Here is a 12992-nt window from a genome sequence, read left to right on the forward strand (position 1 = left end):
TTGAAGGAGCTGAAGGGGTTTGCAACCCCATAAGAACAACAATATCAACCAACCAGAGCTCCCAGGGACTAATCCACCATCCAAAGAGTACACATGGACACACCCATGGCTCCAGCTGCAGGTGTAGCAGAGGATGGTCTTGTTGGGCACCAATGGGAAAAGAAGCCCTTGGTCCTACCAATGCCTGAGTCTCCCCCAGTTTAAAGGAATATCAGAGCAGGGAGGAGGGGAATGTTGAGTGTATGGTTGGGTAAATACCCTCATAGAAGAAAGAGGAGTGATGGGATTGGGGGTTTATGGATGGGAAATGGGGAAAGGGATAACTTTTGAAATGTAAATAAAATATCCAATAAGATAAAGACAAAAAGAGAAAAACACCAGAATAATCTGATAGCATCATTAATAAAGTCTCATCTCCAAAAACTAAGGAAGCATCTGGAACACATGGGCACTGGAAAAAATTTCCTGAACAAAACACCAATGGCTTATGCTCTAAGATCAAGAATCGACAAATGGGATCTCATATAAACTGCAAAGCTTCTGTAAGGCAAAAAGGACACTGTGGTTAGGACAGAACGGCAACCAACAGATTGGGAAAAGATCTTTACCAATCCTAAAACTGATAGAGGCCTTATATCCAAAATATACAAAGAACTCAAGAAGTTAGACCGCAGGGAGACAAATAACCCTATTAAAAAATGGGGTTCAGAGCTAAACAAAGAATTCACAGCTGAGGAATGCCGAATGGCTGAGAAACACTTAAAGAAATGTTCAACATCTTTAGTCATAAGGGAAATGCAAATCAAAACAACCCTGAGATTTCACCTCATACCAGTGAGAATGGCTAAGATCAAAAACTCAGGTGACAGCAGATGCTGGCGAGGATTCGGAGAAAGAGGAACACTCCTCCATTGTTGGTGGGATTGCAGACTGGTACAACCATTCTGGAAATCAGTCTGGAGGTTCCTCAGAAAATTGGACATTGAACTGCCTGAGGATCCACCTATACCTCTCTTGGGCATATACCCAAAAGATGCCCCAACATATAAAAAGACATGTGCTCCACCATGTTCATCGCAGCCTTATTTATAATAGCCAGAAGCTGGAAAGAACCCAGATGCCCTTTCAACAGAGGAATGGATACAGAAATGTGGTACATCTACACAATGGAATATTACTCAGCTATCAAAAACAACGACTTTATGAAATTCAGAGGCAAATGGTTGGAACTGGAAAATATCATCCTGAGTGAGGTAACCCAATCACAGAAAAACACACATGGTATGCACTCATTGATAAGTGGCTATTAGCCCAAATGCTTGAATTACCCTAGATGCCTAGAACAAATGAAACTCAAGACGGATGATCAAAAATGTGAATGCTTCACTCCTTCTTTAAAAGGGGGAACAAGAATACACTTGGCAGGGAAGAGAGAGGCAAAGATTAAAACAGAGACAGAAGGAACACCCATTCAGAGCCTGCCCCACGTGTGGCCCATACATATACAGCCACCCAATTAGACAAGATGGATGAAGCAAAGAAGTGCAGGCTGACAGGAGCCGGATGAAGATCGCTCCTGAGAGACACAGCCAGAAAACAGCAAATACAAAGGCAAATGCTAGCAGCAAACCACTGAACTGAGAATAGGACCCCGTTGAAGGAATCAGAGAAAGAACTGGAAGAGCTTGAAGGGCCTCAGAGACCCATATGAACAACAATGCCAAGCAACCAGAGCTTCCAGGGACTAAGCCACTACCTAAAAGACTATATACATGGACTGACCCTGGGCTCCAACTGCATAGGCAGCAATGAATAGCCTAGTAAGGGCACCAGAGGATGGGGAAGCCCTTGGCCCTGCTAAGACTGAACCCCCAGTGAACGTGATTGTTGGGAGGAGGGCCGCAATGGGGGGAGGATGGGGAGGGGAACACCCATAACGAAGGGGAGCGGGGAGGGGGATATTTGCCTGGAAACCGGGAAAGGGAATAACACTCGAAATGTTTATAAGAAATACTCAAGTTAATTAAAAAAAAAAAGAAAAAAGAAAAGAAAGTATTCTCTCCTAAGATTTTTGGGAGAAGATAAAAGTTACTGGGAAAAATCTATTATGGCTTGAAAGGAATAAAGTCTCATCTCCAGAGGATTCTCTGATAATCTAATTGCTAAATTTTGTCCACATTTTCTTTCCTTTAAACATTTTAAATCTTTTGAGTTAAATAATTTTTTACATCTACAACTTTTTAAAATTGAAAAATATGATTTGTATTTAAAATATACAAAGTTTGAAAAAAGAAAAAATAAACCCTCATTTGTTTGAAAAAGGCAACACTAAGATTAGGAAATAATATTTGTAAATCATTCACATGTCAATGTTAGTACATAGGATATCTAAATAAGTCAAAACAGTAAGCATAAGAAAAACAACTTAAAAATAGGATACAAAATGGAACAGAATTTTTAGAAAATAAAAATCAAGCGGCTAATAAACATTTTTTAAAAAATTAATGCTCTTAACCATCAGGGAAATGTAAATGACAACTAATTTGACATTTTGTCTTACCTCAGTCAGAATACCAAAAATAAAAGCAACCTATCTAACATGTAAGCAAGCAAACAAATCAAATTGTTACAACTCCTGGTACAGAAACGAAGAGGTGGGAATATTTATCTACTGATGGAGAGAATGCAAGCTGTTAGAACCACTGTAGTAGTCGATTTAAATATTCATTTAAAGGTTAGAAATTTATATTCTCTATAATTTTTCTGTACTATTCAATTACATGTAGCAAAAAGATTTTTATATCGTGTTACAGAGTTACTTGAACATCCTTATTAATTTCTGCTATATTTTTAATATCCATGAATTAGAAATAACTTAAATGTTCATCAACTAATGACTTATTGATGAAAACATGGTACATTTATATTATTCTACTCTTAAGAAAAATGAAATTATGTACATTTTAGGTACATAGGTAGATTATGAACCAATCATTCTGAGTGAGGTTATATAAACCCAAAATATAAATATTTCACATTTTCTTTCATTGGTAGATATTACCTCTGAACTCTTAGCTATTTGTGTTCCATTTAAAACACCCAGTGAGGTCAAAAATTAATAAATTGACACAGTGGGAACTTTCACAAGATGAGAGATTGAATACAGTGATATAAGTAATTAAGAGAAATAATTGAAAAAGTAAAATTGGGACAAGAGATAGTGTAGGTAGGAAGGGATATGCTGATGGAAGTTTAACACAAAAGCCCTATTTTAGAATCATATGAAAATATATTCCTATAAAACTTTGTTAAATACACACATATATGTGTATATACATATGATATATACATACATATATGATATGTATATAATATATATATATATATATATATATATAAAATCTCCTATCTCAAGCTCAAGAAATATTGTAGCAGAATCAGTGGGGAAACTGTTAGAGCCAGAGGCAGTAGACTAATATAGTACAGTGTTCCTTGGCCACAAAAGGGCACTTGTACATACGAAATCACAGAAGTTGCAATAGTATATACAAGACCTACATAATATTGAGGCAGATCAAATCCCACCGTGGAAGGAGGAGGTAGTTGACAGAAATCCCCAACCCTTATTAAGGTCATATTGAAAGTTTGCAGTTTTTGTGGACTGGGTGTCCCTGTTCTTTGTGGTTATGACACCTTGTGAGTTGACATGATTCAGTATAAGACATCCAAGCTTATATGAACAGTGTAATCTGGACTTGATGAATAGAAAAAGAAGTTACATAAAACCAGAAAAGGACATACGGTTGGGTGAGTAGGTAAGGCCAACAAATAAAGGAGTTGGAATGGGAGTTGATGATATTAAAAATAAATGTTATGATATGTTTTCAAAAATAAGAATAAACAAAAGAGAAACAAAGAAAAGAAACAAATAGTTATAATAGATTTACTACTGGTTGGATTTTAAACTGGTGCAGGCAGTTTAAACTGGAAATCAGTGTGGAGAGATCTCTCTGTCTTTTGCTTATGGATTAGATGCAATCTTGCAGCTATTGTTACAATGTATGCCAACATGCTCCCCAAAAAATCATGATCATGATCTTTTTCTCTGGAACTATTAACGGGTTCGCTGCAAACTTTCCTGTATAAATGCCATTGCCATTGTGCCTTATCACAAAAGTAAAAATATAACTAAGCCACCCTGCTAAATCTTTTTGCATTTTGCATTTTCTTTGACTGTTATGTCAAAGTTTTCTATGCTATCTTCTGCCTCTGAGATTCTCTCTTCTCTCTCTTGTATTCAGTTGGTGATGCTACTCATTTACCTGTTTTGTCCTGTATTTCTTTAAAGGAGTTATGTATGTCCTTCTTAAAGTTCTCTATCATCTTCATGAGATGTGATTTTTAAATCCAAATCTTGCTTTTAGGTTGTGTTGTGATATCCAGTGGTGGGATATCCAGCTGTGGTGGGAGTACTGGGCTCTGATGCTGTCAAGTATTCTTTGTTTCTGTTACTTAGGTTCCTACGCTTGCCTCTCACCATCCGGTTGTCTCTGGTGTTAGCTTGTTTTGCTTTCTCTGATATTGGCTTGACCCTCCTGTAAGCTTGTGTGTCAGTATTCATGTAAGACGTGTTTTCTTTCAGTTGGATCTGGGAGCAGAGAACTGCTCCTGGGTTTCTTTGTCCTAAAACCACCAGGTGATTGCTTGGAGCAGAAGAGTTGGTCTTACCTATCTGCGCTCAGGTTTGTCAGAGCCCCAGGCGAATGGCTTTGAGCTCTGTGCTCAGGCAGAAACACGAATTGTTCTGCCCCTGTCTGCTCCTAGGTTCTTGTATCCAGAGGATACTAGGCAGGTTCCTTTTGGGCCAGGAATGTGAGCATAAGTGGCGGTCTCTCCTAAGCTTTCAAGATTGTCTGCACTTCTAAGAGTCCATCTCTTTCCTTCATGGGATTTAGTTACAGAGGGCTGTGGGAACGGCTCAGCTCTTGCACAGCCCAGAAATCATATCTTTTATATTAGCTTAAATTACATATATAATAGTTTGTGTATATATGAATACATAATTATACTACTTGAGATGTCATTATTCTTCCCTAGAGTCAGAGGGTTTCTAATGAAATCCCAACCAGAAGTCATGGGAAATTTTTTTGAATTGTTGGTTAAGGGATCACAGGAAATTCCCATGACATGATATTGTCATTATGCTTGATTTTCTCCCTATAATTGAAAGGTCTCCTTGTTAGTGAAACATCATAGAGTTTTGACATAAGACTTAGAGGCATCCTGATTGAACTGAATTAGATACCTGCTTCCTGAGGTCTAGCTCTACTAATAATAGAATGTCATATACAAGATCTCAAGGGAGGAAAATAATAATAGTCTGAACCATCTGTAATGCCTATGAAACACATACTTGCCCAGCATGGCAAAATATCTTTAGAAGCATAGTGGTGACATTTATATCTTGAAAGCAACCCCCAACTCTCTAATTGGACATAAGGCCTAATTAATATATGGCAAATTATATGATAGGAGATCACTACTGGAAACATAGGCAATTACTAGAGATAGTGATGTAATATATCTGTTATGTGATGGTGTTTTTCTGTGGAAATATGAGCAAAATTCTACTCACCCAATATAGGAATCTGATGGCAATCCAAAGTACAAATATCACCAAAGTTCAACTTGGATAACCAATGAATTTTATTGTGATTATTTATAGAAATATGGGTTAGGGGTTACTTATCAGAGCTGAAATGGCTCAAAAATATCTGCATCTCCAAAAGCAACCATACATAGTGTGGCCATCTTATGAAATCTGAAAACTTGTAACACACCAAAAGACCTGCAGGCAGCTCAACAGTCCTGAGAGTGTCTTCCAATTAGCCCATTTGATGGGAGATGCTTCTAGAGAACGTGCATAATTTGAGCTGCTTTCAATCAGCTCCACTAGTATCAACCTCTTCTTGTCAGTTTGAATTATCTGAGCAGCTCAGTTTATCTAAAAATTATTATTCTAGGCAGCGTATCTTATGTAAAAATATCTCTCAACAATCTCTACTGCTTACATATGCTTGAGGTAAAAGAGTCCAAATTTATCTGGTGAAGTTCAGGAACTTCCTGAAGCCTTTAAGTTGTGTATTTCATGAGTTTATGGAACTTGTCTGAAGGATATTCTGTGCCTTAAGGAATTTTGTTATGAAATGGAAGTTTATTGCCAAATAAATTACTACATAACAGCTGTGTGCTCTTTTTACCTTTTTTTCAAAAGAGTAGGAATAAAATAGGGTTGTCTAGGAAAGAAAGAATATAGGACATACTTGAAAAAACTCAGTGTGAGGTCACAAATTTCCGAGAATAAAATCAACACCAAAACAGGTACAATATTTTATTTTGTTTTTTTGTTTTCTATCAACGACCTTATTTATAATCATTCTAAAGGCAAATGGATCATATATTCACTTAATCAGTGTGAGGCTTACTTAATCTTGGTTATCAACTTGCTTGACCTGAAAAGTACTTGGAAGATTAGTAAAACAAACCTTTTGATGTGTCAGGGCATTCCCAGAGAAATGAATCAGGGATGGAGCCTCCCCCTAATGTGAATGACTGCTCTATCTCTTATATGTCAGATGGAAGTAAACATGACTTCTTTGATTCCCAGCTACCATAATCTCAGCCACTCTTCACCATGCATTAAAGGAAGTTGTGAATTGTGTATTCATTGTGATTTTTAGAAATAACAATGACATTGTTATATCAAATTTAAAAAGATCCTCTGCTTTAATTTATTTACTCCAACTTCAACCCTTAAATCCATGATGCATTAGTTTTTTTGTAATTTGTCCTTGAATTTTTTTCTGAAATACCTCAGGAACAAAAATAATTGTGACATTAATATATTCTTCTGCCACTAATTTATTTACTTGTTTAGTCACTTTATACCCTGATCACAACTCTCCCTTCTCCTCCCAGTTTACCCCTTACATGTCTCTTCCCCTTACCATCTCCTCAAATGTACTTCTATTTGAAAGGTAAAATACCAGTAGTCAAAAACAATTTGTCTAAGATTGGAGATACTATGACTCCTTTTGATTCTGCAGATTATTTTAGAAAGTCTCTAGGCTGTTTCTTATTTATATTCTATTTTCTTATTCTTTCTTAACATTATTTATAGTAAATATATATTTCGTGTAATTCTTTGGTCTTGAAACAAGTATCATAGAATTTCTTCAAATGTTTTCATTGGTCTCTATGTGTATTAGAAGATGGAAGTCCTTGTAGAGAATATCCATAGAATCTAGAATCTTCAAAATGAGTAAGTTAACCTTTTTTGATGGCCCTGAGCCTCCACAATACCAAGACCCAGGCATAGGCCTGGGGAACTTAACAGAAGACAGAGACTTGGGTCATTCTAGCTACAAGAATGCCAAAGATTTACTGAGGTTCATGGTATATATACACAAGTCCATCAGGTGGCAAAACCCCTGGAAGCCCGATGAAAACACAAGTTTCAGTTCTCAGGATGAAAACAGGAACATGGAAATGAAAAAACAAAACAAGTTTACATTCTCAGGATAAAAACAGGAACTGACCCAATGGTGTTACCACCCATCACCAACAATCGGGCAAACAGCAAAGACCAAGATGGTCTTTTCTTATAAACAAAAATTTCCACATGTATCAGCAAGGCTCAGTAGGGGGCAATCACTGAGGGAGCCCAGGAGGGTCCAACACTCTTTGACCCCTTTGCAGCCAGCACATGGTGAAAAACATATTTAACATAGATGATTCAATTGCACTTTAATGCTCTTGGTGCTCCAAGATTCTTGAGCTATTCCTCTTGCTGGATTTTCCTTGTGTATGTATAGAATACAGGCTAAAGAACACTTAAAAGAAATAGAACTATGATCCCTTTCATCTTTATATCAATAATAAATATTTAAATTTATAGAGATAGAATATATATATATATATCCATATGTTATTAAATGTACAGGCAGCTTGTCCAGATTTACAATTTTCTAAGTAGTTTAATCTCTTTGTGATCAGTTTCTTCTTCTACAATGACTAAAAGCCAAATATTTTGTGTCATTTTCTAGTCTTCCCCTGAGACCTCAGCTCTAGGTTTTATAGATGGGTTTGAGTCTCACTCTTAAATGTTTTGATGATGATAGAAACTTTCTTAAATATGTGACATTGGATCTATTCTAAGACGTATGTACTTATTGGCATGTGGTATGTTATCACTTATTAAAGACTTGCCTTAATATACAGTAACCAGGCATTAGTGGAAAGTAAGATTTGACCTACTAAATCTGCTATGCATTGTTCCATCTGTTACTGCATTCCAGTCATCACTCTTCAATATTATATAAGGAGTGAGGAAATGTCTTATAAAAAATCCAAATATTTGCTCCTTTGTAGAAGCATCAGAGTCTGGTTATCGGTATTACTAGATCTTGCAAATATCTACATTATTTTCTTAATTAAAAGTAGTTAAATGTTAGTAGTTAAAAGTCAATGTTAGAGGACAAAGGAGACAAATCACTTGAAAATTAACCTCATAAAGATTCATGCCTTTACATGGATATTTAATTGGATAATTATACATAATTTTCAATATTGAACATATGGAGTAATTGTTGATTGAAATGCATGATATATAGAGAAATTCTGAGTGTATAACTGATATTATAGAAAGGAAGAGTTTTTATGTCTATAATTTATAAGTAAAATTGAATAATTAAAAAAAAAAGTATGTTTTCGCTCATTGAACGCGGAGCCAGCTCTCGGGGTCTCTATGTGGTCTCGTTGTCAGCACAGCCGGGCCTACAGGCAAGCAACCATGTCTAAGGGACCTGCAGTTGGCATTGATCTTGATACCACCTAATCCTGTGTGGGTGTTTTCCAGCATGGAAAGGTGGAAATAATTGCCAATGACCAAGGTAACCGCACCACGCTGAGCTATGTTGCTTTCACTGACACAGAAAGATTAACTGGGGATGCAGCCAAGAATCAGGTTTCAATGAATCCCACCAACAGAGGTTTTGATGCCAAATGTCTGATTGGACGTAGGTTCGATGATGCTGTTGTTCAGTCTGACATGAAGCACTGGCCCTTCATGGTGGTGAATGACGCAGGCAGGCCCAAGGTCCAAGTCGAATACAAAGGAGAGACAAAAAGTTTCTATCCTGAGGAAGTGTCCTCAATGGTTCTGACAAAGATGAAGGAAATTGCAGAAGCTTACCTAGAAAAGACTGTTAACCAATGCTGTCCGTGGTCACGGTGCCAGCTTACTTCAGTGACTCTCAGCGGCAGACAACAAACGATGCTGGAACTATTGCTGGCCTCAGTGCACTTCGAATTATCAATGAGCCAACTGCTGCTGATCGCCTATGGCTTAGATCAGAAGGTCAGAGCTGAAAGCAATGTGCTGATTTTTGACTTGGGAGGTGGCACTTTTGATGTGTCAATCCTCACTATGGAGGATGGAATTTTTGAAGTCAAATCAACAGCTGGAGACACCCACTTGGGTGGAGAAGACTTTGACAACCGAATGGTCAACCATTTCATTGCTGAGTTTAAGTGAAAGCACAAGAAGGACATCAGTGAGAACAAGAGAGCTGTCAGACATCTCCGTACTGCCTGTGAGCAGGCCAAGTGCACCCTCTCCTCCAGCACCCAGGCCAGTATTGACATTGATTTTCTCTATGAGGGAATTGACTTCTTCACTTCCATTACCCGTGCTCGATTTGAGGAATTGGATGCTGACCTGTTATGTGGCACACTGGACCCTGTAGAGAAGGCCCTTTGAGATGCCAAACTAGACAAGTCTCAGATCCATGATATTGTTCTGGTGGGTGGTTCTACCAGAATCCCCAAGATCCAGAAACTTCAGCAAAACTTCTTCAGTGGAAAAGAATTGAATAAGAGCATTAACCCCGATGAAGCTGTTGCCTGTGGTACAGCTGTCCAGGCAGCCATTCTATCAGGAGACAAGTCTGAGAATGTTCAGGATTTGCTGCTCTTGGATGTCACTCCTCTTTCCCTTGGGATTGAAACTGCTGGTGGAGTCATGACTGTCCTCATCAAGTGCAATACCACCATTCCCACGAAGCAGACCCAGACTTTTACCACCTACTCTGTCAACCAGTCAGGTGTACTTATCCAGGTGTATGAAGGTGAAAAGGCCATGACCAAGTACAACAACCTGCTTGGGAAGTTTGAGCTCACAGGCACCTCCAGCATCCCGTAGGGTTCCTCAGATTGAGGTTTACTTCTGACATTGATGCCAATGGCATCCTCAATGTTTCTGCTGCAGATAAGAGCACAGGAAAGGGGAACAAGATCACCATCACCAATGACAAAGACCGCTTGAGTAAGGAGGATATTGAGCTCGTGGTCCAAGAAACTGAGAAATGCAAAGCTGAGGATGAGAAGCAGAGAGATAAGGTTTCCTCTAAGAACTCGCTAGAGTCTTATGCCTTCAACATGAAAGCAACTTTTGAAGATGAGAAGCTTCAAGGCAAGATCAATGATGAAGACAAACAAGATAATTGACAAGTGCAATTAAGTCATCAGCTAGCTGCAGAGAAGGAAAAATTTGAGCATCAGCAGAAAGAAGTGGAGAAAGTCTGCAACCCTATCATTACCAAGCTGTACCAGAGTGCAGATGGCATGCATGTAGGAATGCCTGGTGGCTTCCCTGGTGGAGGAGCTCCTCCATCTGGTGGTGCTTCTTCAAACCCCACCATTGAAGAGGTGGATTAAGTCAGTCCAAGTAGAGGGTATAGCATTGTTCCACAGAGACCCAAAACAAGTATCATGGAATATTAAAACTATTTAAATTGGCAAAAAAGAGTATGTTTTCATAAGTAATTGCTTACTGCCCAATTTAAGAATCAGAGATTCAAGCATACTAATCAGTCTAATAATTCCCCCATACTGCCTTATGATTACTTTTAGTTTGCTGTGGTAGTAGCAGTAGTTTTGCTTTCAGAATCTTTATGTTAACAGAACTAGCACCAGTGGATTGTATAAAGGAGCAACTTCTGTTTTAAAATCATTTTAAACACATTCTCGTTTGTGATAGTTTTGAAGGTGAAAGTTGGTGATTGGTTTGGTTGATAAAAAAAACTTTGGTAGGTTTATTTATCATGTTACAATGTTCTTATATGGAAAACATTAATGGTCATTACAGAAAACATTTTAAAAATCTTATCCTTACAAAGTACTATGCAATCTTAAATGAAATGTGCAGTCTATATTTAGACAGTTTACCATTTCCAACAAGCCTCATGTCTCTTATTTGTCACTTTTTTATCAGTAACTATTGAGTCTTTTAGATGAGGGTAAGTTTTTGCTATATAAAGGTCAAACATATGTGCTAGAGAAAGAGCTCAGTAGCTAAGAGTACATGACATGCTTTTAGAGACCCAAGTTCTATTCATAGAAACCACTTGTTGAGGTTCATAAGCCACTGTATTGCCAGCTCCAGAGAGTTGATGTTCTTTTCTGGCCTTCATGGGCACCTGAAATCATTTCTACATTATAACATGAAGAGATAAACATATAAATATAATTTAAAAATAAAAGAGGAGATTTGTATATACCAAGACAAATTATTAAAAAACACTTAAATCAATTTTGTATAGAAGTATATATTTAATATACAATTGACCTTAATACCAATTACCACATATCACTGTTGATCCAGATTTTGATTTTATTGTCATTTAGTTAAGTATTCATTAGGAAGAGCATTTGTTCAGAGGAATTAGGTGATATCACTTGGGGAAGAGTTTTCTATTCTACAGTATAGGTTTAAAAAAAAAAGACACCAAGAATAAGCATCAACACATTTTCACATTATCTCCATCTGCACATAGTCATATTGAACCACTTGTTTAGATATAATTCTTATTTTATTTGATCATTAGGATCTTCAAGTGGTATATGTTGATTCATAAGCCTCAAGATTAACCAAAATGATTACATCATATAATTGGAGAGAGCCTTCCATTAAGAACATACCCTTGTTACACTAGTGCTTCTCATAATGAGCCTGGAACTTTCTAAATGCCTTTGCCCTCATTTAAACAATTAGCCTAGTCTGAAAGTTCATCACTTGAACTTGTACAATTCAACAGAAACAAATTTATCCACCACATTACAAAGCTTTATTTCTAAACACACTACACATGGAAAGCAATTGCTGCTTATATTCATTTAATTAACAATGAAGGATAAATGACATCAAATCAGCAACGAAATATCAGCCAAAGGGGACCAAGTGTATTTGCTGTTGGTCGCCTCATTAGCTTGTTTCCAAAATATGTTCACCAGAATGAAAAGTAATCATGTGACTAGCTGGGTGACAAAACATCTGTTCTATTAGCTCCAATAAGGCTATGGGGATGGGTAAGGACAAAATATGCTTTTATTTCATCAGGATAAGTGGAAAAGGAAAGAAAGGTTGTCATTTATACTCTTGTCCCAGGGTGCTATTACTTCTAAAATAATAATAACTTAGAAGGTAATGGTTGTCACGAAAATTATGCTCTTTTGTTAGTAAATGATTTCCATCTGTTTTGTGATAAGTATAAATACTATATAGCTCTGATTGTCAAAAAAACAACTGCCTCAGCTCTTGCAGAAAATATGCCAGTGACTGAACAAATGCATTATAACCAAACAAAAGATTCCATTAATTTTACATGATAGATTCTTCATGAAAATATTAAGCTAATTACTCAAGTTATTAGTTCATGAAGAAAATAAAAAAAGCCAAACCAGACATTTTTAGAGTTGTCTAAGTTCACATAAATGGTAGCATCTAGTTACAGAAAGGGAAATATTTATCTGTTTCAATGATATTGCAATGTATAAACTCAATATTTAGTAATGTTTTACTGCAGAAGAAATGACTCATTAGGCTTCTTTAATAACTCACAAAATAAGGCATTTATTCTGACACTCAATAAGGT

General features: G+C 37.0%; 1 pseudogene; it reads left to right on the forward strand.

Moving 5' to 3' along the window:
* Positions 1-8851: 8851 nt before the first annotated feature.
* Positions 8852-10776, forward strand: LOC116888587 (annotated as a pseudogene).
* Positions 10777-12992: the final 2216 nt, after the last annotated feature.

Source organism: Rattus rattus, chromosome X, assembly GCF_011064425.1.
Source record: "Rattus rattus isolate New Zealand chromosome X, Rrattus_CSIRO_v1, whole genome shotgun sequence".
NCBI lineage: Eukaryota > Metazoa > Chordata > Mammalia > Rodentia > Muridae > Rattus > Rattus rattus.